The 26,181-nt window shown below is 41.6% G+C and overlaps 1 protein-coding gene and 1 pseudogene across 4 annotated transcripts in view; one reads left to right on the top strand and one right to left on the bottom strand.

Moving 5' to 3' along the window:
- Positions 1–26,181, top strand: part of LHFPL3 (LHFPL tetraspan subfamily member 3) — a 539,792-nt gene that overhangs the window by 449,982 nt on the left and 63,629 nt on the right. The window lies entirely within an intron of this gene.
- Positions 19,439–19,929, bottom strand: LOC116550352 (annotated as a pseudogene). The gene has a single exon (XR_004268354.1). The product of XR_004268354.1 is annotated as a 60S ribosomal protein L27 pseudogene (transcript).

The raw sequence follows: 26,181 nt of genomic DNA, 5'->3' as shown, positions 1-26,181 counted from the left end.
TTACACAGAACAAACTGTCTATACAACATATAGCTATATAGAACTTTATGAGAAAATATATTATGGCCCCCTATCGTGGCATTCATTATGTTTATTTTGCATGCCTTCAAGCATTAGGCAAGGCCCCAAATCTGTCTCAGCTTGATTTAATATAAGCTTAACTTGAGCCCTATAAATGCAACCAAAAATCTTCCATCTTGATCCTGCTTAAAAATAAAAAAATTGAAGCACATGAATGATAGGGAATATGCTTGCATTTCTAATAATAATTGTAAAACAGATGGTCCCTATTTACAACCATGACAATTAACATATCACCACTAGAAATTTACCAGGGCTCACCACAGTTCAGTTCCATGCAAACACCTTCTGCTGCTCTTCACCCATCCCCAAAAGAATACATTCCTCTTGCGCATTTAGATCTGGAAAAAAAAGAAACTGTACTCTCTCAATTACTTACATTCATCTAGCATGAGAGCTTGGGCTCCTATGTGATTACACACAAAGCTTCTGACCCTTGTTTCTGAATTATTTCTCAATATTCCAGCAGAAAAGTCTTTGCAGTAGGAAGCCTGTGCCTTTCCCCTTCTCCTAATTTAAAAAAAAAAAAAAAAGGCAGTTGCATTACTCTTGTAATATAAAGTATATGTGCTTCAGCACTAGTACCTCAAGTCACAGCAGCCACATTAATCACTTTAAATGCGGTTCACAGGGAAGCCCTTTGCTTGAAAGTAATCACATCCTTTTGGGATTCCAGTCGCTTATATTGGAGCTTGCTGATATGTGTGTACTTTAATAGGGATTCCACACCACGTTTACACCACCACAGCTTGCATTTTTGAAGGCACATGGACAATTTGTCAAGGCTTCAAATTTTACAGAGAGACACACACACATGGCTATATAAAGAAACTTCAGCTGCCACAATGACCTTCACTGTCACCTGGCCCCAATGTAAGGGGAAATAGGATCAAAGCAATATACAGAATGAGCTGATTGTGATATCTTTTTTAAGGAAGAAAAAATTCTGTCTCTGTTCTATTTCCTTGTGTGTTTCACAATTTGGGCTCCATGATTATATTATTGCAGAAATCTCTCCAGGAAAATTGGACTCATCAGGACACTTGCACCTTCTCATTCATACACATCTGGACATGTTGTATCTGAAAATTGGAAAATCCAAGTGCATTCACAGACCATGCAAAAAAATGAGAGTGGGAAATGCCAAGCCCATTTATCATTCTCAGCGAAAAAATTGTACAGGCAGCTTCTTCTGCAAGAAAAGCAAATGAATGAAAGGGTGAGCAGAGTGCTAATAATGTACCATGGCTCCAGATTAAAGTGTCAGTTCTTCTGCTCAGCCTCTGAGCTGCTGAAATGCTTCTCTGGGTTTTGATTAGGAAAAGGAAGATATTCAAAGAGATGTGAGCTGCAGGCCCGGGATACATTTTCATAAGCCAACCATGCCTTGTCAAACCAGAGGCAGAGATTATGTTAGCAGGGGTTGCAGGCCAGGCTGAGGCCCTTGGCAAAATCAGGAGGCAGATGAATTGTGTTTCCAGGGATCTTTGCTGAAGCTCCCAAGCAGTTTACCTCACGCCCAACTTTCTTCAGTTGATGAGCAGGGCAGAGGCCCATCATGTGCAGAACCTGCAACACCAACATCCTCTCGGTACCACAAAGAGATCATTTCTCCTTCCAATCAAGCAGCTCCCCTCACTCTGAGTCTGATCCTCACTGCCTCAGGGAGCACAGAGGTTGGGGAAGACACCTTAACCACCCCCCAGGCCAAAGAAGCAGAGGCCTCTAGACTAAGATACTGGTTATATCCTCTCCAGAGGAGGAGGGAAACGCCTTCCATTTCTTTGGAATAAGCCCACTACCAACTAACGCAAACACAGTTAACTTCTCATCCAGTTTGTCCTCACCTCAATTTTAAGCTTTTCCAGGATCTGGTTCCAGACCGGAGCCTAGAGAGACACCCACAGTGTTTCCTGTTTAAGCTTAGACTGCCTTTCCCCTTCCCCTGGCACTTTAACTGCCTTCCAAGAGCCTGCCACCCAAAGTCACCCCTGCACTGCAGATTTACAACATGAAACCTTCAAAGCATCAGCGCAATTAGATTAATCTTTACTGCATGCTTTCTGCTTTTTTTTAAAAAAAGTCATTATGTGGTGTTCAGTTTTTTAATAAATGTGACAGGAAGTGAGTCCCAGAAAAAATCTATTCCATGGGGTTTTAACAAGTGTCTCTGAGTGGCGAAGACATGGGTGGGCTGTCTCTTCATCCTCCTGCTCTCAGGCTGTGTGGGTCACTCCAAGCAAAGGGCTCCCTGCTGACAGCATCCTCCTTGTGGGTGGCAGGGACTACCTCTGCCTCTGCTGAGGAGAGGCAAGGAAGTGAAGAGTTCCGATTGAGAAGCACTTGCAGCTGTGGGCGAGAGATGGTTTCATGCAGATTCACTCTCAAGTGAGGACTGAGGTAGGAAGTATTCTCTTGATTATGAAGTGAAATCCTGCATGATCCCTCAAGTACATTTACCTACCCCTACTGCTCCTCAGAGATAGCCAAATCTTCGAGTTCCCAGGAGGCAGAACTGTGTAGGTTCAGAGGTTATAGAAGACAAAGATCGGACCCTTTTGAATGAGCAACATGAATGAGCTAGAACACCAAATTTGGGAAATTTGGCATAACCTACAGTGTGACCATCTCACTATACTGCTTTATAACCTTGTTTCTCCATCTTTAAAGGCCTAAAGTAGCAGAGACAAAGCTTCTAGACGGAAAAACAGGATTTCACAGAGAAATGAATAGAATAACCAGTTCTCCCAACTCCAAGTGAAATCTCACTTAGTTACAATAAACTGCACAAATAAGAACATACATAAAGCACTTTGTAAACACAGATTAAGTAGTGTATTCAAAGGTCAGTAAATTTACCATGAGTTTTAGAGAGCTACTTAGCTCTCCCCATTTGTAACATGGAAATGACAACAGGCTGCATATAGTAAGAAAACGTCAAGAGTGAAGAGGCTAAATATTTAGTGAAGCATGAGGAGCTTGGAATTTGGTGACAGTATTACCTAGGGGGGAAAGGAGGGGCAGAGGAGCGGGTCTTGCAATGATTCACATCCAAAAGATGCAAGGTGGGCTTTATCTGTTTGAGGGGGTTTCCCATGAGACTGTTTGAACCGGGTTCAATAGCCCAAGGTTCATACTGTTTTCCGGAAGTGACTTTCACTGGAACAGTCTTTCTCAAAGGTGGAAAACACTGAGTTGTTGACAACTCTCTCATGAGTCATGGTATGTCCAAAAATAAGTATCTGGAAGTGTTCAGTCTTGGTCCAAGTAGACATATGATGAGGAAATACTAACTTCTTTTTGTAACACTTTTATCAGGTAAAAACGTAATCCCTGAAATTTCATCCTAGTCTAAATCTGCTAGTTTTCCTTCTGTGTCAGGGTTTCTCAACCTCACCACTATTGACATTATGGACCAGCTAATTCCCTGGGGTATGGAGGTCTGTCCTGTGCATTGTCGGATGTCTACCAACAGTCCTGGCCTCCCCCCACTAGAAGCCAGTAGCACCACTCAGTTGAAACAACCCAAAGTATCTTCAGTCATTGCCACATATCCTCTCCAGGCCTCAGTTTTTTCATCTCTAAAATAAGAGGGCTAGACCAGGTGATCTCTAAGTTACAGCATTCTATGATCTAAGGCCTTTTGGTTAATTGTCTCTGGATGATTACATTTATTGTATTTATTAAGCAGTTTGGGGTTCCTCCATTCAGAGCTTAATTTCCTTTTCTATGATGTATTTCATCTCAGAATTTTTATATAAAAATTATATTTCACAGTTTTCAGTGCTTTAGCTTGAAATAGATATTATGCCATAAAGATCACTATAGATTAATAAAGCAAAACTCAGAAACCTTAAAAAGCCCATAAGTGCTTTGAGATTAATTTGATCTTCAATGTGTCTGTGAATGAATGAGCTTGACAGAAGCCTTTCAATTTCTCGCTCTACTTCAAAGAGTGCATAAAGTACAAACTGTAAATCAACCTCCACATTTGCTGATATGGCCACTAAGCTGGAAAAAAAGAGAAAGAGATACGGCTAATAAACGATTCAAACAAGATTTAGGAGCTTGGGGCCGGGTGTGGTGGCTCATGCCTGTAATCCCAGTGCTTTGGGAGGCTGAAGCAGGTGGATCACTTGAGGTCAGGAGTTCAAGACCAACATGGCCAAAATGGTGAAACCACATCTCCACTAAAAATAGAAAATATAGCCAGGCATGGTGGTGCATACCTGTAATCCCAGCTACTCAGGAGGCTGAGGCAGGAGAATCACCTGAACCCAGGAGGCAGAGGTTGCAGTGAGCCAAGATCATGCCACTGCACTCCAGCCTGTGTGACAGAGTGAGATGCCTCTGTTTCAAATATATATATATGAGCTTGGGAAGCCTGGGGCCCAAGCTTATGACTTACCTTCTTTGAATCACTCCTGCTTATATGGTCCAGGTAGAATCTAGATTATCCATTTCCAACAGACATTTATGAATGAGTGAGTGACAGGGGAGCTGGGGGGAGAGTTATGATAGGAGGACCAGGCCGGGCGCGGTGGCTCACACCTGTAATCCCAGCACTTTGGGACGCTGAGGTGGGCAGATCACCTGAGGTCAGGAGTTCAAGACCAGCCTCACCAACATGGAGAAACCCCGTATCTACTAAAAATACAAAATTAGCCAGGCATGATGGCGCATGCCTGTAATCCCAGCTACTCAGGAGGCTGAGGCAGGAGAATCACTTGAACCCTGGAGGCAGAGGTTGCAGTGAGCCAAGATCATGCCACTGCACTCCAGCCTGGGCAACAAGAGCAAAACTCTGTCTCAAAAAAAAAAAAAAAATAGAAAAAAAAGATAGGAGGATCATATAAGATCTAAGAGCTACAGTATAAAAAAGTAAATAAATTAAGCTAGGAGGACCATAGAAGTAACTGGGACTAAGGTCAGAAGGATCCAAACAAACGATCGATTCACTCTCCACTCAAGATGGCTTGGGTCAAACATAGCAACAGTGAGCCTGATGGACTGAGGCACATTTGGACAGCAAGAGCAGTCCATATGATGGTACAGAATGTGCCATCACACATTAACTACCTTGTAAAAAGAGGAGCAACAGGGAAAGATCGTGGACTTGAGATCAGATTGACCCAGGATCAAATTTTAGCTCTGTTACCTTCTAGGTCTGTGATTTAGGGCCAGTTATTTAACCTATTGGAGGCTCCATTTCCTGATCTATAAAATCAGTATAATAAAACCCGTCATTCAGAACTGCTGTGAGGACTCAGTGAAAGAATGTGAATGTTCCAGGATTAAGTCAGCTGTGCATAACAAAAAAATTCAAATAATAGTGTCTTAAAGTAGAGGTTGATTTTACTTCAGATAGTATGAAATCTAGTGGTAGCTGTACAGGACTAGAAAGGGGACTTCATAGCATCAAGGATGTCCCAGTTTCCAGCTTTATTTTGCATGTGTCTTCCATCATCAAGATTGCCTTATAATCATAAGATGGTTGCAGCAGCTCCAACACATTTGCATTTTAGACAAAAAGAAGGAAGAAGAGGGAAAGAGAAAAAGAAGCCTGCCCCCCTAGTTGAGTTAACTCTCTTTAAAGAGATTTTTTAGATGCCCACCCAACAACTTTGTTTCTAATTCATTGCCCATACCTATCTTCAAGGAGGGCTGCAAAAGTTAGGACTTTAGCTGGACACAGTGCCTCCCCCAACAACATTGGGGATAAAGGCAGAGGGGGGATGGATATTGGGTAATTAATTCGAAGTCTCTCCGATGATATGCAAAGCACCTAGCAAATAGAATACACTACATGAATAACTGTTATTATTTAATTCATTCTTAAAGCTATTTGGGGGAGGCTTTATCACCAAGGCTGCTGGCCAGCCCAGCAGCCAATGTTCTCTGGTCTGTCCTGGAGACCTTTCATATCACCACAGCTCTCACCATAGCTTTGGTCCAAACTATGCCACAGCCTCCTGGGAGCTTTGGGTCCCTGGAGCCTCTTTAGTGCTGGACTTCTGGCCACAGGCAGCTCTGTGACAGCAGGATAACAGAAACTAAAGCCACAGAGTAGGGAGATAACAAAAGAAGAGAAGCAGCCTGCATCAGCCCAGTCCACCCCAAGCAGCATCCCTCATTCTTCCCCTAAGCAGAGGCCCAAAGGCTGCTTCACCTCCAGTACTTCCACAGCCTTACCTGGCCCAGTCCTAGCACTGTGGATTCTGAAAGGAGGGATAAGAACAGAAATTCATCAGATAAATGGAGTCTCTTTGAGTCAAGATCCCTCCAGAAGTATGATTTGGCAAGTTTTGCCACTCAGGCCTACTGAGGAGCCCAGAAGCCCTCTCCAATGGAACTGATCTGTGTCCAGGCCACCCAAATGGCTAAAGACCCATCCCAACCCTGAAGCTGCCCAAGATGGACAGCCTAGTTACGGAAGGGAGGAAATAGGCATCATTGACCCGTAATCTCAAACCCTGTGTTTTGAATGTGCTCACTCCCACTGGCTTCTAGAGCTCTTGCTACTCTGGTAACTCTGGAAAAAGGGTTTCTTGCACCCCACTCCTTTTTTACCTTGGTTCTAACATTTAAAAAAAACAAAAAGATTTTTTTAAAGAGACATGTTAAACTGAGGCTAAAGCTGGAGACATAATTGTTTTTTAAGAAATATTCATGCAAAGGATGCCCTTGTGTGGAAGAAGCCCTTTTGTACTGCCTTAAAGTTAGGCTAAATAATCTCTGCAGTGATGTATGGGGCACCTCATCACCTATTTTTGCATCATTTACTCTAGACAAGAACTTTGATTCTCATTTACTAGGTAAAGAATGTTTGTGCTGCTCCAAAATCCAGGCTTCTTGATTCTTTTACCACTATCACTGTGAGCACTGACAAATTGTAGCATAGAATGGATTACTGTCCTGAAGCCAGTTCTTCATGCGGTACCTCTTAGGCCAGCGCTATGGAAGGCAAGCTCCTCTTTTATATGTCACAGAACAAACACTAGTCTTGCAAAGCCTTTCTGGCACTTTAAAATGAGATTAATTTAACTCCAATTTGGTTAAAAGCTTCCTAAGGGAGAAAATTCAGTCTACTGATTTGGTATAAATAAATAAATGGATGTTTGTTGTTTTTTTTTTTGTTTTGTTTTGTTTTTTTGAGACGGAGTTTCACTCATGTTACCCAGGCTGGAGTGCAATGGCGCGATCTCGGCTCACCGCAACCTCCGCCTCCTGGGTTCAGGCAATTCTCCTGCCTCAGCCTCCTGAGTAGCTGGGATTACAGGCACACACCACCATGCCCAGCTAATTTTTTGTATTTTTAGTAGAGACGGGGTTTCACCATGTTGACCAGGATGGTCTTGATCTCTTGACCTCGTGATCCACCCACCTCGGCCTCCCAAAGTGCTGGGATTACAGGCTTGAGCCACCGCGCCCGGCCAGTTGTTTGTTTTAAAGTGAAGAAAATGGTAGGTACAGTTAGTAAATGATAATCTTAAGGTTCTTGTGAAACCAGTGTCATCTTATTTTGATTTCCTAGTTCAAGTCATGGCATGGAACATTTTTGTTGGTGAGGGGGAGGGTGAAACAGTTCAATATTCTCTATTCAAAAACATCTTCCACCAAAACAAGCCTCATGCTTTTACACAACACATACCTTACAGAGGAAAGGAAATAGAGAAACTGCCTTTTAATTTCTCTTCACTGTGAACATGTTCGGTACTTAAACACGGTCTCAAACATCTGTTTTTTGTTTTGGATAGTATCTTGTCTGCATAAGAAGCTGACTTTCCAAAGAGAGACCTTGGAGTCTAAAATTATCAGAACAATTAATTTATTTGTATCTTCCGTTATGATCTCTTATTTTGGTAAGAAAAATCCTTGTTACTTTCTCAAAAAAGCAAAAAAGTTATTTTGGAAATGCTTGGTTCATCTCACCATGTGGACTCCCTCAAAAGACCTGTCCCATCTCTGGAACACAGTCCAGAGGTCTCCACTGCTCTTTGGCGACCTCACAAAGGAGGCTGGACCCTCTTCCAGACCACAGCCCTTTGCAGATATGAAAGCAGCTGTCCTACACTCAACAGGTTCAGCACCAGACTGACTGCCCCCAGGTCATACAGTATTGTCACAAGTCCTGAACATTCTTCTGTGGACTAGGTCCCTCTTCAGCTATGGCTGTTGTAATGATCACAATGAGCCCAATGTGGGCAACCCAAGAGGAGACAGAGAACCCTGTCAGTTCCCTAGTTTGGGACCTCCAGCTCACTCCCGCCATGCCTGACTCATAAATTGGCAATGGAGGACTCTTTCAGCAAAGGCTCACCCAGCCTCAGCCTCTATATGTGAGATGCTTTGAAAGACACAGTCAACCTTCCTAGGCCTTGGTGCCCTTAGAACAGAGAGGCAGGTCTTCTGAGTCTCTGTCCCCACCAACCTCAAATTCCCCAGGCCAGCATGAGGGTAGTTCTTGCCACTGAATTCGCAGGAAAAAAGGTCAAGGGGGGAAGCCTCACAGGATGGAAAGGAGAGAGCTCCTGCCCCAGCAGGCAGAGAACTCAGTAACTCAAATCCAGCCCCCTCCTCTGGCCTCTTGTCTGAAACCAAGAGACCCAGATGCCCAAATATTATTCTAGCCAAGGGGCAGCATGCTGGGGATACAGGATTTGTACCCAGGAGATACTGGCCTGACAGCCCTTCCCCATTGGGGTGGAGGAGGAAGGCAACCAGGGATCCTCAGCTGAGCACAGCCAGCCAGCCCTCTTATTCTCCAATCTCAGGAGTGGGGTGAAGACTCCTCCCATGCCAGAGCAGCTGAAGAGGTCAACCAGACAAATGGCATAAGTGGGAAGGTAAGAGGAAAACAAAGAGTCCCCAAAACATGGCTGGGGGCAGTGGCTCACACCTGTAATCCCAGCACTTTGGGAGGCAGAAGCAGGTGGATCACTTGAGGTCAGGAGTTCAAGACCAGCCTGGCCAATATGGTGAAACCCCATCTCCACTAAAAATACAAAAATTAGCCAGGCATGGTGGTGCATGCCTGTAATCCCAGCTACTCAGGAGTCTGTGGCAGGAGAATCACTTGGGCCCAGGAGACGGAGGCTGCAGTGAGCCAAGATCGTGCCACTGGACTCCATCCTGGACAACAGAGTAAGACTACCTCTCAAAAAAAAAAAAAAAAAAAAAGAATCACCAAAACATACTGACTCCCAAAGCCCATACTTATGAGGCTTAGACTGTGGTTTGGTCTAATCCTGGCCCCAGGACTTCAACCCAGCCCTCAGTCCCAGGGGAGACAGCACACCCCCATTAAGAGCCTCCTGTGAGGTGCCACTCTCCCTGACCAAGGGTCCTTGGGCTGGTTTGCCCTCCATCAGAGGGAAGCAGAAGTGGGGACCCATAAAGGAAGAGAGTAGAAGAAAAGTGAAAGGACCTACTCCTGCAGTGGAGAGTGTTAGAGGTCATATCTGTCTTTTAAAAGGGATTGCTGGGCTTCTCATGTAATATATAGAAGAAGAAAAGGTGGCTTCCCTTTGGATAGGATGGGTATTCATCTTCTTTTACCTGGGGCAGTCCTGGTCGGTTTACACCTGCTGGCTTGACGTAATTGTTAATAACACCCAGTTTCACTTGCAAAGGTAACTGATTAGATCACAAAAGTGACAAGGTGACTCTACCTTGGAAAAGGACTAGAAAGAATTAAAAAATTATTATTCTTTTGAAAATAAACTAGTAAACCTGGAAGAAATGGATAAATTCCTGGACCCTTGCCTCCTCCCAAGCCTAAACCAGGAAGAAGCTGAAACCCTGAACAGACCCATAACAAGGTCTGAAGTGGAGGCAGCAATTAAGAGCTTACCACCCAAAAAAAGCAACGTAAAGGACCTCTTCAAGGAGAACTACAAGCCACTGCTCAACGAAATAAGAGAGGACACAAACAGATGGAGAAACCGTCCATGCTCATGGTTAGGAAGAATCAATATCGTGAAAATGGCCATACTGCCCAAAGTAATTTACAGATTCAATGCTATCCCCATCAAGCTACCAATGACCTTCTTCACAGAACTGGAAAAAACCACCTTAAACTTCATATGGAACCAAAAGAGAGCCCGCATAGCCAAGTCAATTCTAAGCAAAAAGAACAAAGCGGGAGGCATCACACTACTGGACTTCAAACTATACTACAAGGCCACAGTAATCAAAACAGCATGGTACTGGTACCAAAACAGAGATATAGACCAATGGAACAGAACAGTGGTCTCGGACGCAATGCAACATATCTACAACCATCTGATCTTTGACAAACCAGATGAAAACAAGCAATGGGGAAAGGATTCCCTGTTTAATAAATGGTGTTGGGAAAACTGGCTAGCCATGTGCAGAAAGCGGAAACTGGACCCCTTCCTGACACCTTACACTAAAATTAACTCCAGATGGATTAAAGACTTAAACATAAGACCTAACACCATAAAAACCCTAGAAGAAAATCTAGGCAAAAACATTCAGGACATAGGCGTAGGCAAGGACTTCATGACCAAAACACCAAAAGCATTGACAACAAAAGCCAAAATAGACAAATGGGACCTAATCAAACTCCACAGCTTCTGCACAGAAAAAGAAACAATCATTAGAGTGAATCGGCAACCAACAGAATGGGAAAAAATTTTTGCAGTTTACCCATCTGACAAAGGGCTGATATCCAGAATTTACAAAGAACTAAAACAGATTTACAAGAAAAAAACTAACAAGCCCATTCAAAAGTGGGCAAAGGATATGAACAGATACTTTACAAAAGAAGACATACATGAGGCCAACAAACATATGAAAAAATGCTCGTCATCACTGGTCATCAGAGAAATGCAAATCAAAACTACATTGAGATACCATCTCACGCCAATTAGAATGGCGATCATTAAAAAATCTGGAGACAACAGATGCTGGAGAGGATGTGGAGAAATAGGAACACTTTTACACTGTTGGTGGGAGTGTAAATTAGTTCAACCATTGTGGAAGACAGTGTGGCGATTCCTCAAGGACCTAGAAATAGAAATTCCATTTGACCCAGCAATCCCATTACTGGGTATATATCCAAAGGATTATAAAAAGTTCTACTATAAGGACACGTGCACACGAATGTTCATTGCAGCACTGTTTACAATAGCAAAGACCTGGAACCAACCCAAATGCCCATTGATGATAGACTGGACAGGGAAAATGTGGCATATATACACCATGGAATATTATGCAGCCATCAAAAATGATGAGTTTGTGTCCTTTGTAGGGACATGGATGAACCTGGAAACCATCATTCTCAGCAAACTGACAGAAGAGCAGAAGATCAAACACTGCATGTTCTCACTCATAGGCGGGTGTTGAACAATGGGAACACATGGACACAGGGAGGGGAGCACTACACACTGGGGTCAGTTGGGGGGAAATAGGGGAGGGATGGTGGGTGGTGGGGAGCTGGGGAGAGATTGCATGGGGAGAGATGCCAGATGTAGGTGATGGGGATGAAGGCAGCAAATCACACTGCCACGTGTGTCCCTATGCAACAATCTTGCATGTTCTTCACATGTACCCCAAAACCTAAAATGCAATAAGATAAATAAATGGGGGAAAAAAAGTATTCTTTTGAAAATGCTTTTCCTAAACTCATAAAACTTATATAGCCAGAAATGGACAATTTCACTCTGTGACCACATTCACCTTTACAAATTAAAAATTATATTCTTATCCAAACTGTCTTAATCAAAATAGTATATCATCAGCTGCACTTTTATTCTTAATAAAAAATGTTATCTATGCATCATATGATACTGAAATTAACCAAAGAGACTTTTGATTAAAATGCATTCTTGCAGTTCTTTGTTGCCCTAATTGCTGGAAAATTCAATTCAGTCATGAGCTCAAAACTTTCCTGTACTTTTTTTTCTTAAGAAAAACTGAGTTTCTTTCTTTTGAAGGAAAAGTTAAAAATTTAAAAAGACCAAGCAACTAGTAACATTTACAGCCTGGAACTATATGTGTCAATTTATGTGTAGCTGTATCTTGTTTCAGGAGAGAAAATAGAGTTACTCATTTCCAAGGTGGGCCTGCAGCCCCCCTCCTCAAGAATGCCCTCGCCCACCCCTTCTTTACCCATACCTACCCTTATTACACCAAACCATCAGACACCACAGTAAGATTTACAGATTCTCTGAGAGCTTCCCTGCAGCATAGTTTCCTCATTTGAAAAATAAAGATGCAGTGGGGATTTTCCTGCTTCACAAAAAAAGATGCTTCAAAATACCATACAACACGTGGGATTCTAGATAGAGTGTTGTTTTGGGAGCTAGACCTCTATTTGAATCCCCACCAAACCTGCACTACTGCTTATTATTTGGGTGACTTTGGTTAGTGACTGAAACCTTTGGGACTCATTGTTTCATCTGTAAAAGGAGGGTTAATAATACCTGCCTTCCCCAGTGTCTTAACAATGGAATAAGATGGCATAAGGAAATGTATAGCATTCAGTAGCCACTTTCCCTGATTAGCCCTACAATCATTTGGTGAGTAATGATGTGGGCACTACATAAAATTTTGCAACCTCCTTGCTTCTTCTATTTTCCTGTCCCAAGCTGGAATAGTGAGAAAACTTTAAAATGGAATGAAACTCACAGAAGTCAGCATTAGCCTTTGTTATTTTTCAGTTTTGTTAAAAGGGCTTGACTCAGAAGACAGACTGGAATATTTGGGGGTTTACATGCACCGGATAATTGTCATTATTCCTTTATGGTGGAAAAATCTAAAGTTGGTTGTGTTGTCTATCATTCTATCAGACAATATTAATATCCGTAGCATTACATCCTCTATTAAACATAAAGAAAACAACTAACTATGAAAGACCAGGTTTTGTTCCCAGATACACATCCTATAAACAAGTGGCTCTTGTTTATAGGATTTGAGTGCATACAATAGAGGATTTTTTTCATAACCAGTGTTCAATCTGTCCAAATGTGTCATTGTGTAATACTCCTGTAAAGAATATTTAATGTAACAAATTAAGTCCTAAAGCATTTCTTTCATTCTGTTGCTTCTCCCTGAGAGTGCTCCTTCATAAACTTCAAATAGCTCTTACCTTGCCATGGCTTACCCCTCGTCTTAGGATCTCTCTGTTTGATAATTCTTTTCTTTTCTTTTATATTTCTACTTGATGCAAAGGTCAAACCAGATGGTTAGAATAATTCAGTCTTCAGCCAGGCAGAGTGGCTCACTCCTGTAATCCCAACACTTTGGGAGGCTGAGGTGGGTGAATCATTTGAGGTCAGAAGTTCGAGACCAAGCCTGGCCACCATGGTGAAACCCTGTCTCTACTAAAAATACAAAACTTAGCCAGGCGTGGTGGCACATGCCTGTAGTCTCAGCTTTTTGAGAGGCTGAGGCAAGAGAATAACTTGAACCTGGGAAGCAGAGGTTAGTGTATTAGTCACGGTTCTTTAGAGGGACAGAACCTTCATCTATTCATTTCACTCAGTAAATGTTTATTGAGCACCTACTATGTGCTAGGCAGTTCTAGGAGATGGCAAACTAAGTAGTAAACAAAATTCCTCTTATCCAGAACTTTCTTTTTTTTTAGATGAAGCCATTTATAATTTATTCTCTATTAATACAAATATATGTAAATATACATATAATTGGTTTTTACAAAAATTGTATCAAATTCTTCATACTGAAAATGGCTCACTTCACATGATGTATTTTACCATTGTTTCATATTGAGCTACACGTTAAATTATTATTTTTTTATTTTACTTTCAGTACTGGGATACATGTTCAGAACATGCAGGTTTATTACATAGGTATACATGTGCCATGGTGGTTTGCTGCACCCATCAACCTGTCACCTTGGTTTTAAGCCCCCTATGCATTAGGCATTTGTCCTACAGCTCTCCCTCCCCTTGCCAAGAATGGAAGGAGACAGAAAATAAATAAACATAAAAGGCAAGAAAATATTAGAAAGTATAAAGTGCTATGCAGAGAATTTATCCTGGGTAATATACTAAATAGTGACCAAGTAGCTACCCTTGGCTGTATGTTCAGGGAAGGCCTTTGAGGATCTGACATTTAAGCTGACATGAAGAGAAACTGACCCAACAACAATAAGAAAGCAAGAATTCTAGGAGAAGCAAAGAGCATATACAAAGATCCTAAGGTGGAAAGGAGAATCAGAAAGGAGGCCAGGTTGACTGGTCGATAGAGAGAGGTGTAAAGTGGAGCTGGAGAGGCAGACAAGAGCCCAATCCTATAGGCTGTATATGCCAGTGAAAGGAGCTTGGATTCTACTCTGTGATGGGAACCACTGGAGGCTTGTGAACAGGGAGGGACATCTTATTTACATCTTTAAAGGTACTCCGTGGCTGTCTTGTCCATTTCTTGTATTGTCACTAGGCATGCTAGCCCCATATGCTGAGGCACTTACTGTCTTTGGAAGAAGCTATCCCACACAGCCACGCAGAAAAAACAACAAAGAGGCCATCACACTCTCATCTAAAAAGCCTACCGTTCTTTCACATTTGTGCTTTTAGGAAGCAACAGGATGAAAGCAGTGATGGAAGCAAAAGTTGACCATCTGCCCTGAGAATTAAAACCTAAGAAAGATCATGTCAGAGTTATGGTGCCATGAAGATTGGATCATACATTCTGGCACTCTGCTTTTCACTGTGCTCTGCTGCTCATTCTGATACTTCACAGTTGAAGGATTTACCCCTGCTGAGCAGAGATGAGCCAGGTTAACTTTTGGCGTGTACAACAACTAAATCTTAAGAATATTTGGCTACTGTAGTTTGTTAGTCTACGTAGAGTTGCCCCAAGAGCTATGGCTTGTAGGATGTCAATTTATCCCTGACGATAAATGAAAATGGCACCAATCTTGTGTCCGGCTTCTGAAGCTAATGAAAATATGTTTGAAAATAATCCCACGGCCAGGGGATAGTAAGATAAGGATCTTTACTAACATTTTGTGGTGATGAAGATCTCCGTTCCATATATTCAACGTGTGCTCAGTGAACACTGGGCAAGAAATTGGGTTGTGTTTAAAGTTTGGCAAAGTGCTTCGATACTGAAACTTAGTCTACTTGTCTCTAAAGGAAGGAACTTGGATGACTTCATCCTGAATCAATCTCAGCTCTCAAATTTGATGGTCCTCGTGCCATTACCCTGATTCCCTACTGGCCACATTTGTGGAATGGCAGGGCTAAGAGCAGAGACATCTGGTCTACCCTAGAGCTGATTGGACCACACACACAGATCAAACCTACACCTTTGACTTCTTTACCACCTTTTCATTATCAACTGAACCAGACATCTGTAGTGAGGAGGAGTGTAGTTTAAGTGGGTTTATCTTCTGCACTAAACTGTATACCCTTTAGTAATGCTGTAGTCACTAAATTGTACTAAATCTTCCATATGTATTTTATATTATTCAACCCTCATTAATAACCCCATGAACTAAGTGCTAGTATTGTCCCCAATTCTCAATGCAAGACACTGAACCTTGAAGAGGTTGAGTAGTTTGCCTGAAGACATGCAGCTAGAAAGCATAAACTGTTTCTTTTTATTATTATTTCCATAGGTTATTGGGGAACAAGTGGTGGTTGGTTACAAGAGTAAGTTCTTTAGTGGTGATTTGTGAGATTTTGATGCAGCCATCACTGGAGCAGTAAGCACTGCACCCTATAGAAAGCACCAACTTTAAACTCAGGCTAACTCAAAGCCCACACAGTAATTTAGCTGCCACATTCCAGTGCCATTGCTTACTTATTTTACCATATTCCACAATACTTATCACAGTGTTTGACAGACATTATTGGATGCTCAGTAAGTGATTCTTGAACGAATAAATGTTTAATGCTAGCATGCCTTCAATATTTTCCCATACTGCTCTAGAGAAATAATATAACCTTGTTAACCAGAAGTCTTACCCACTCTACTTAGACTTAGTACAGAATTGCTCATGAAACCAGCCCCCGTAATCAGAGCTTAGCCTATATAAGGATTTACGTGCTTAACTTACCTCAGTGGCCCTTGCCATTCTGCAATTAGCCATTCTTTTGGTTCTCAACTGGAGGAATGGAGGTGGGAAAGATACATGAGAACCATTTGAGGAACTTTTTCAAAAGACAGAAGTTATTTGTGTCACATCTGTCCTCCCTAATTCCAATGCTATCTGGGTAGGGAGGAAATGGCTAGTTCTGTGCAGGTTCTCAGGTGTTTCTGATACCTTTCCCCTCCATCTCCACTCCCAACCCTGCATATACGCCTCCATTGAGAAGGACTACCACTGGAGTGAAAGTCAGTTCTATCTTCATTTAAATAAAGTCTGATTTCATTAGAATCTAAATTAAGTGATAATTAATCACTTAATTATCACTGACTTGAACATAAAGACACTCAGAATTTCACCTGTATTGTTTATTAATTATTTTATAGATGGGTTTTGACTGTAGTACATATTTATGTTTCATTGATCTTTTTCAGAATCTGGCTTGTAGAGCAAAGTGCACAGCTTGCTTTCAGTTTTTACTAAAGCATAGTAAGTGTTATAAAGCAGCACTGTCTTGCAAAACAATGATGAAAATTTTCCATATCTGCTCTGTCCAATTTCATACCCTAGACACATGTGGCTTTTGAGTGCTTTAAATGTGTCCAGTGAAATTGAGGAACTGAATTTTTAATTGTATTTTATTTTAATTAATTTAAATAGCCACATGTGACTAGGACTGCTGTGTTGGAATGTGCAAGTATAGAGAAACATCGCTTCATTTTTTTAACCAAAATAATGTAGTAAGTACCAGGACTCATTTCATTTTTTAAAAAAATCATTTTCAGTAATGTCTAAAGCAAAAACAGAAACAATGTTGTAAGAGCCCAGAATACATTTTAACTGCTAACATTTCCACCAGGAATGAATTCTTAAGAAAAAGAATATTCTGACCCCAGAGTAGATGAAAGCAGTTAGACAGAGAAGAGACACTCCCAAGGGGAGCTCCCTGCAGGTTCCTAGTAGGCCGTGAGGCACAGAACAGTGAGACTGTCAAGGAGAGAGAAATTTCCCCTCAGAGGAAAATCTAAATGTGATTTTAGCCACCTGTCACCCCAGAGGGAGGATAGGATGGCAGTGTTAAATTGGCAAGATTGTAAAACAGGGAACTTAACTAACCTTCAAGGCCAGCTGAGGTGTTTAAAGTGCATTTCAGCCAACAGAACTCCATTTCTGAAATCCTGAGGGTTCCCACCTATATGGCAGATTGGAAACCTGAATTTCTTTTATGTTGTAAAATTTGCAATTTGGGGGCCAGGTGGGCAAAATGGTGGCTCATGCCTGTAATCCCAGCACATTGGGAGGCCAAGGTGGGCAGATCACTTGAGATCAGGCGTTCAAGACCAGCCTGGCCAACATGGCGAAGCCCCCATCTCTACTAAAAATACAAAAAATTAGCCAACAAGGTGGCAAACACCTGTAATCCCAGCTACTTGGGAGGCTGAGGCACAAGAATCATTTGAACCCAGGAAGTGGAGATTGCAGTGAGCCAAGATCATACCACTGCACTCCAGCCTGGACAACAGAGCAAGACTCTGGCTTAAAAAGAAAAAAAGAGGAGTGATCCAAGATGGCCGAACAGGAACAGCTCTGGATTGCAGTTCCCAGTGAAAATGCAGAGGGTGAGTGATCACCACATTTCCAAATGAATTTTCACTGCCCACAGACCAGAAGATTCCTGGGCAAAAAAGTGCCACAAGTCTCCAGTGCAGCTGTTTCAGCCAGCGTAGCAGGTCTCCACACAAAAACTCATACAAACCTGGGTGCCGTTTCAACTGGCAACTGGAATGCCTGGGAGACACAGACGCCCGTTCAACTAAAAAAAGGCTGAAACAGGGAGCCAGGTGTTCTGGCTTGGCCGGTCCCACCCCGACAAAGACCAGAAATCTATAATGCTCTGGACTGAGAGTTTCACAGCAAGCACAGCTGGACCCAGGATGGTCCATCTCTGTGGGGGGAAGGGTGTCCGCCATTACTGAGGCAGTCCACCACTACCGAGGCAGTCCGCCATTATCAAGGCAACTCGCCATTACCAAGGCAGTCCACCATTACCAACACAGTCAACCATTACCAAGGCAATCCACCATTACCGAGGCAGTCCACCATTACAGAGATGATCCATCGTTACTGGGGCAGACCGCCATTACTGAGGCAGTTCTAACTATACCCCTACAAACAAAACTGCAAGGAAGTTCACACAGCAGCTGGGCAGAGCCCATAGCAGCTCAGCAACACCTCTGCTGGCAGACTGTGACTAGGCTACCTCCTCGCTGGACAGGGCATCTCTGAAAAAAGGCACCAGCATGACAGGAACTTATAAATAAAGCCCCACCTTCCCGGGACAGAGCACCTGGAAAAAAAGGCAGTTATGAGTTCCGCTGCAGCAGACTTAAATGTTCAGCAGCTCTGAATGGAACAATGGAGCTCACAGTTCAGCACCTGAGCTCCTATAAGGGACAGACTGTCTCCTCAAGAAGTTCCCCAACCCCCATATATCCAAAAAGACACCTCATTAAGGAGAGCTCAGGCTGATATCTGGTGGGTATCCTTCTGGGACAAAGATAACAGAATAAGAAACTTGCAGCAACCCTTACTATTCTGCAGCCACCACAGGTGATCCCCAGGCAAGCAGGGCCTGGAGTGGACCTCCAGCAGTCTTATAGCAGAGGGCCTGACTGTTAGAAGGAAAATTAAGAAAGAGAAGGAAATAACTTCTTCATCAACAAACAGGACGTCTACTCAGAGACCCCATCTGAAAGTCACCAGCTACAAAAACCACAGGTAGATAAATTCACAAAGATGGGAAGAAACCAGCACAAAAAGGATGAAAACACCCAAAACCAGAACACCTCTCCTCCTCCAAGGGATCACAACTCCTCACCAGCAAGGGAGCAAGGCTGGATGGAGAAGGAGTCTGATAAATTGACAGAAACTGGCTTCAGAAGGTGGGTAATAACAAGCTACTGTAATCTAAAAGAACATGTTCTAACCCAATGCAAAGAAACTGTCAACCTTGAAAAAAGGTTTCACAAAATGCTAATGAAAATAAACAGCTTAGAGAGGAATATAAATGAATTGATGGAGCTGAAAAACAACATGAGAACTTCACAAAGCATACACAAGCTTCAATAGCCAAATCAACCAAGCAGAAGAAAGGATATCAAAAATTCAAGATCAACTCAATGAAATGAAATGAGAAGGCAAGATTAGATAAAAAAGAGTAAAAAGAAATGAACAAAGCCTTCAAGAAATATGGGATTATGTGAGAAGACCTAATCTATATTTTTTTTTCTTTTTCTTTTTTAATGACCAAAACAAAGCATCTAAAACCGCAGCTTCTGGAAGAACCACTTGTTCTTTCCTGTCTTGTATCTCTCCTCAAACTTGACCTTGGCCTCTCGTCGGGCCTTCCGTTTAAGGGCAGGATCTCTGAAGACATCCTTATTGACGACAGTTTTGTCCAAGGGGATGTCCACAGAGTACCTTGTGGGCATCAGGTGATTGTAGTTATAAACTTTCACAAAAGACTTGATCTTTGACCTCTTGGCGATCTTCTTCTTGCCCATGGCAGCTGTCACTTTGCGGGGATAGCGGTCAATTCCAGCCAGCAAAGCATGGCTGTAGGGGCGATCTGAGGTGCCATCATCAATGTTCTTCACGATGACGGCTTTGCGTCCAGAGTAGTGTCCAGCCAGGACAAGCACCACCTTCCCAGGTTTCATGAACTTGCCCATTTCAGCAGCACCCGCTCGGGCCTACAGCAGAAAGGAAAGAAGCCTAATCTATATTTGATAGCTGTACCAAAACGAGATGGAGAGAATTAATCCAAGCTGGAAAACACACTGCAGGTATTATCCAGAAGAACTTCCCCAACCTAGCAAGCCAGGCCACCATTCAAGTCCAGGAAATACAGAGAACACCACAAAGATATTCCTCAAGAAGAGCACCCCAAGGCACATAATCGTCAGATTCCCCAGTGTTGAAATGAAGGAAAAAATGCTAAGGGCAGCCAGAGGGAAAAGTCAGGTTACCCACAAAGGGAAGCCCATCAGATTCATGGCAGATCTCTCAGCAGAAACCCTACAAGCCAGAAGAGAGTAGGGGCCGATATTCAATATCCTTAAAGAAAAGAACTTTCAGTCTAGATTCTCATATCCAGCCAAACTAAGCTTCATAAGCAAAGGAAAAATAAAATCCTTTACAAACAAGCAGTTGCTCAGAGATTTCATCACCACCAGGCCTGCTTTATAAGAGCTCCTGAAAGAAGCACTAAACATACAAAGGAACAACCAGTACCAGCCACTCCAAAAACATACCAAATGGTAAAGAGCATCGACACAATGAAGAAACTATGCCAACTAATGGGCAAAACAACCAGCTAGCATCAAAATGGCAGGATCAAATTCACACATAACAATATTAACCTTAAACGTAAATGGGCTAAATGCCCCAATCAAAAGACAGAGACTGACAAATTGGTTAAAAAGTCAAAACCCATCAGTGTGCTATATCCAGGAAACCCATTTCACATGCAAGGATACACATAAGCTCAAAATAAAGGGATGGAGGAAGATCTACCAAGCAAATGAAGAGCACAAAAAAAGCAGGAGTTGCAATCCTGGTCTCTGATAAAATAGACTTTAAACCAACAAAGATCAAAAGAGACAAAGAAGGGCATTACATAAGGGTAAAAGGATCAATGCAACAAGAAGAGCTAATGATCCTAAATATATACGCACCCAATACAGGAGCACCCAGATACATAAAGCAAGTTCTTAACGACCTACAAAGAGACTTAGACTCCCATACAATCATAATGGGAGACTTTAACGCTCCACTGTCAATATTAGATAGATCAATGAGACAGAAGATTAATAAGGATATCCAGAACTTGAACTTAGACCTGGATCAAGCAAACCTAATAGACATTTTCAGAACTCTCCACCCCAAATCCATAGAATATACATTCTTCTCAGCACCATATCACATCTATTCTAAAATTGACCACATAATTGGAAGTAAGTCACTCTTCAGCAAATGCAAAAGAATGGAAATCATAACAAATAGTCTCTCAGACCACAGTGCAATCAAATTAGAACTCAGAATTCAGAAACTAACTGAAAACTGCACAACTTCATGGAAACTGAGCAACTGGCTCTTGAATGTTGACTGCATAAACAATGAAATGAAGGCAGAAATAAAGATGTTCTTTGAAACCAACAAGAACAAAGACACAACGTACCAGAATCACTGGGACACATTTAAAGCAGTGTCTAGAGGAAAATTTATAGCAATAAATGCCACATGAGAAGCAAGGAAAGATTTAAAATTGACACCTATTGTCAAAATTGAAAGAGCTAGAGGAGCAAGATCAAAAAATCTCAAAACCTAGCAGAAGACAAGAAATAACTAAGATCAAAGCAGAACTGAAGGAGATAGAGACACACACAAAAAAAACCCTTCAAAAAATCAATAAATCCAGGAGCTGTTTTTTTGAAAAGATCAACAAAATAGACAGACCACTAGCCAGATTAAGAAAAAAGAAAACAGAGAATAATCAAACCAATGCAATAAAAAATGATAAAGGGGATATCACAGATTCCACAGAAATTCAAACTACCATCAGAGATTACTACAAACAACTCTCTGCACATAAATCAGTAAGCCTGGAAGAAACAGATAAATTCCTGGACATTTGCCCTCTCCCAAGCTTAAACCAGGAAGAAGTCAAAACCCTGAATAGACCAATAACAAGGGCTGAAGTTGAGACAGCAATTGATAGTCTACCAACCAAAAAAAGCCCAGGTCCTGATGGGTTCACAGTCAAATTCTACAAGACATACAAAGAGGAGCTGGTACCATTCCTTCCGAAACTATTCCAAAAAACCCAAAAAGAGCAAATCCTTCCCAAATCATTTTATGAGATCAGCATCATCCTGATACCAAAACCCAACAGAGACTCAACAAGAAAAGAAAACTTCAGGCCAATATCCATGATGAACATAGATGCAAAAATCTTCAATAAAATACTGGCAAACCGATTGCAACAGCACATCTAAAAGCTTATCCACCATGATCAAGTAGGCTTCATCCCAGGGATGCAAGGCTAGTTCAATGTACACAAGTCTGTAAACATAATTCACCACATAAACAGAACCAAAGACAAAAACCACATGATTATATCAATAGATGCAGAGAAGGCCTTCGACAAAATTCAACAGCCCTTTATGCTAAAAACTCTCAGTAAACTAGGTATCGATGGAACGTATCTCAAAATAATAAAAGCTATTTACAACAAACCCACAGCCAATATCATACTGATTGGGAAAAAACTAGACGCATTCCCTTTGAAATCTGGCACTAGACAGGGATGCCCTCTCTCACTCCTATTCAATATAGTATTGGAAGTTCTAGCCAGAGCAATCAGGCAAGAAAAAGAAATAAAGTGTATTCAATTAGGAAAGGAGGAAGTCAAATTGTCTCTATTTGCAGACGACATGCTTGTATATTTAGAAGACCCCATCGTCTCAGCCAAAAATCTCCTTAAACTGATAAGCAACTTCAGCAATCTCAGGATACAAAATCAATGTGCAGAAATCACAAGCATTCCTATACACCAATAACACACTTAAAGAGAGCCAAATCAAGAACGAACTGCCATTCACAACTGCTACAAAGAGAATAAATACCTAGGAATACAACTAACAAAGGATGTAAAGGACCTCTTCAAGGAGAACTACAAACCACTGCTCAACAAAATAAGAGAGGACACAAACAGATGGAGAAACTGTCCATGCTCATAGTTAGGAAGAATCAATATCGTGAAAATGGCCATGCTGCCCAAAGTAATTTATAGATTCAATGCTATCCCTATCAAGCTACCAATGACCTTCCTCACAGAACTGGAAAAAACCACCTTAAACTTCATATGGAACCAAAAGAGAGCCCGCATAGCCAAGTCAATTCTAAGCAAAAAGAACAAAGCTGGAGGCATCATGCTACTGACTTCAAACTATGCTACAAGGCAGAATAGTATTGATACCAAAAGTAATCAAAACAGAATAGTATTGATACTAAAAGTAATCAAAACAGAATAGTATTGATACCAAAATAGAGATATAGACCAATGGAACGGAACAGAGACCTCAGAGGCAAAGCCACACATCTACAACCATCTGATCTTTGACAAACCTGACAAAAGCAATGGGGAAAGGATTCCCTGTTCAATAAATGGTGCTGGGAAAGCTGGCTAGCCATGTGCAGAAAGCAGAAACTGGACCCCATCCTGACACCTTACACTAAGATTAACTCCAGATGAATTAAAGACTTAAACATAAGACCTAACACTGTAAAAACCCTAGAAGAAAACCTAGGCAAAACCATTCACGACATTGGCACAGGCAAGAACTTCATGACCAAAACACCAAAGGCATTGGCAACAAAAGCCAAAATAGACAAATGGGATCTAATTAAACTCCACAGCTTCTGCACAGCAAAAGAAACAATCATTAGAGTGGACCAGCAACCAACAGAATGGGAAAAAAATTTTGCAATCTACCCATCTGACAAAGGACTTGTATCCAAAATCTACAAGGACCTCAACCAGATTTACAAGAAAAAAAACAAACAAACCCATTCAAAAGTGGGTGAAGGATATGAACAGACACTTTTCAAAAGAAGACATATACAAAGTCAACAAACATGAAAAAATGCTCATCATCACTGGTCTTTATAGAAATGCAAATCAAAACCACATTGAGATATCATCTCACACCAGTTAGAATGGTGATCATTAAAAAATCTAGAGACAACAGATGCTGGAGAGGATGTGGAGAAATAGGAACACTTTTACACTGTTCGTGGGAGTGTAAATTAGTTCAACCATTGTGGAAGACAGTGTGGTGATTCCTCAAGAACCTAGAAATAGAAATTCCATTTGACCCAGCAATCCCATTGCTGGGTATATATCCAAAGGATTATAAATCATTCTATTATAAAGACACCTGCACACATATGTTCATTGCAGCACTGTTTACAATACCAAAGACTTGGAACCAACCCGAATGCCCATTGATGACAGACTGGACAGGGAAAATGTGGCACATATACACCATGGAATACTAGGCAGCCATAAAAAAACGATGAGTTCCTGTCCTTTATAGGGATATGGATGAACCTGGAAACCATCATTCTCAGCAAACTGACACAAGAAAAGAAAATCAAACACCACATGTTCTCACTCTTAGGGGGGTGTTGAACAATGAGAACACATGGACACAGGGAGGGGAGCATCACAAACTGAGGTCTTTTGGCGGGGACTAGTGGAGGGACAGCGCGGGATAGGGAGTTGGGGAGGGATAACATGGGGAGTAAGGCCAGATATAGGTGATGGGGATGGAGGCAGCAAATCACATTGCCGTGTATGTACCTATGCAACAATCCTGCCTGTTCTTTACATGTACCCCAAAACCTAAAGAGCAATAATATATATATATATACATTTAAAAATAATAATAATTAATTAATTAAAAAATTAACATTTCTGGCTGGGCACAGTGGATCACACCTATAATGCTTGCTTATAAAAATTTTAAGTCTTTATGTACTCAGAGGGCAGGTTGGACGTATTATTCATATTACCTGATGGGTGTATTGCTTAGGAAACTTTGTTCTTCTATTGGACATGAGAAGCAGTATGGTGGGTGGTTCTGGATCATGAGTCAGGAGATCTACCACTAATTCTGTCCCTAACAGGCTCTCACCTGTCCCCTGAATTCTTCTTTCCTAATCTATAAAATGAAGCAAGTTGACTGGATAATTAATAATATTATTAATCAATAATTAAAATTAATAATTGTTATTAGTATTAATATTGACAATTATAATTAATAATAAAATATAAAATATAGACTGGAAAATTACCAAGGTCACATCCAGCCCTAGACTTCTTTGATTCTAATACTAAATTACAATGCTATCTTGTATTCCTTCTGTGAAAGGCCTCTCAATTAAAAATCATTTTCTCAAGGACTCTCATTTCTTTTTATGTTTTTTCTTGTGGGTTTTCTTTTTTTCTTAATTTTAATTTTTTGGTTGAGACAGCGTCTCACTCTGTCACCGAGGCTGGAGCACAGTGGCACAATCACGACTCATTACACCCTCAATCTCACACATTTAAGCAATCCTCTCCTGCCTCAGCCTCCAGAGTAGCTGGGAATACTTTACTGGCACAGGCCACCATGCTAATTTTCTTTTTCCTTTTCTTTTTTTTTTTTTGTAGAGACCGGGGCCTTGTTGCCTAGGCTAGTCTTGAACACCTGAGCTCAAGTGTTCCTCCTACCTTGGTCTCCCAAAGTGCTGGGATTATAGGCAGGAGCCACCACTTCCAGTTTCCTTCATTTCTGTTCTTTTTATTGCTACCCTCCACCACAGAACACCAAATATCCAGGAGGTGGTGCATTTGAAGGAAAATCAGTCAGTACTCAGCATTCCACCTATTAACTACTGCTACCTAGGAAGTGAGAAATTAAACTATAGAACCCAAATTCCCAGGGCTTAGTGAAAACCATCCAAATAGAAATACTCAAAAGGACATTTTGGGGTTTTTTCTAACATTCTACATAAATGAGACCACGGTTCATTCGAGTTTGAAGAAATCAAATGGAAACATAAAGGTCGTCTTTTTTAACATTTCTGGTATAATAAATAAGCTTATGAAATGAAATCTCAGTTCATTAGTTGATCCGCCATGATGAGTGATTCTTATACTTAGTGAGCCCTGTGAATAGTCAAAGTTCTTCAATATGGCCAGGCGTGGTGGCTCATGCCTATAGTCCCAGCACTTTCGGAGGCTGAGGTGGGCTGATCACAAGGTCACAAGTTTGAGACCAATCTGGCCAACATGGTGAGACGCTGTCTCTACTAAAAATACAAAAATTAGTTGGGTGTGGTGGCAGGTGCTTGTAATCCCAGCTACTCAGGAGGCTGAGGCAGGAGAATCACTTGAACCCAGGAGGCAGAGGTTG

Source organism: Sapajus apella, unplaced genomic scaffold (assembly GCF_009761245.1).
Source record: "Sapajus apella isolate SASKATOON/1434 unplaced genomic scaffold, GSC_monkey_1.0 scaffold7, whole genome shotgun sequence".
Taxonomy (NCBI): domain Eukaryota; kingdom Metazoa; phylum Chordata; class Mammalia; order Primates; family Cebidae; genus Sapajus; species Sapajus apella.
This window is presented reverse-complemented; position numbering and strand designations above follow the sequence as displayed.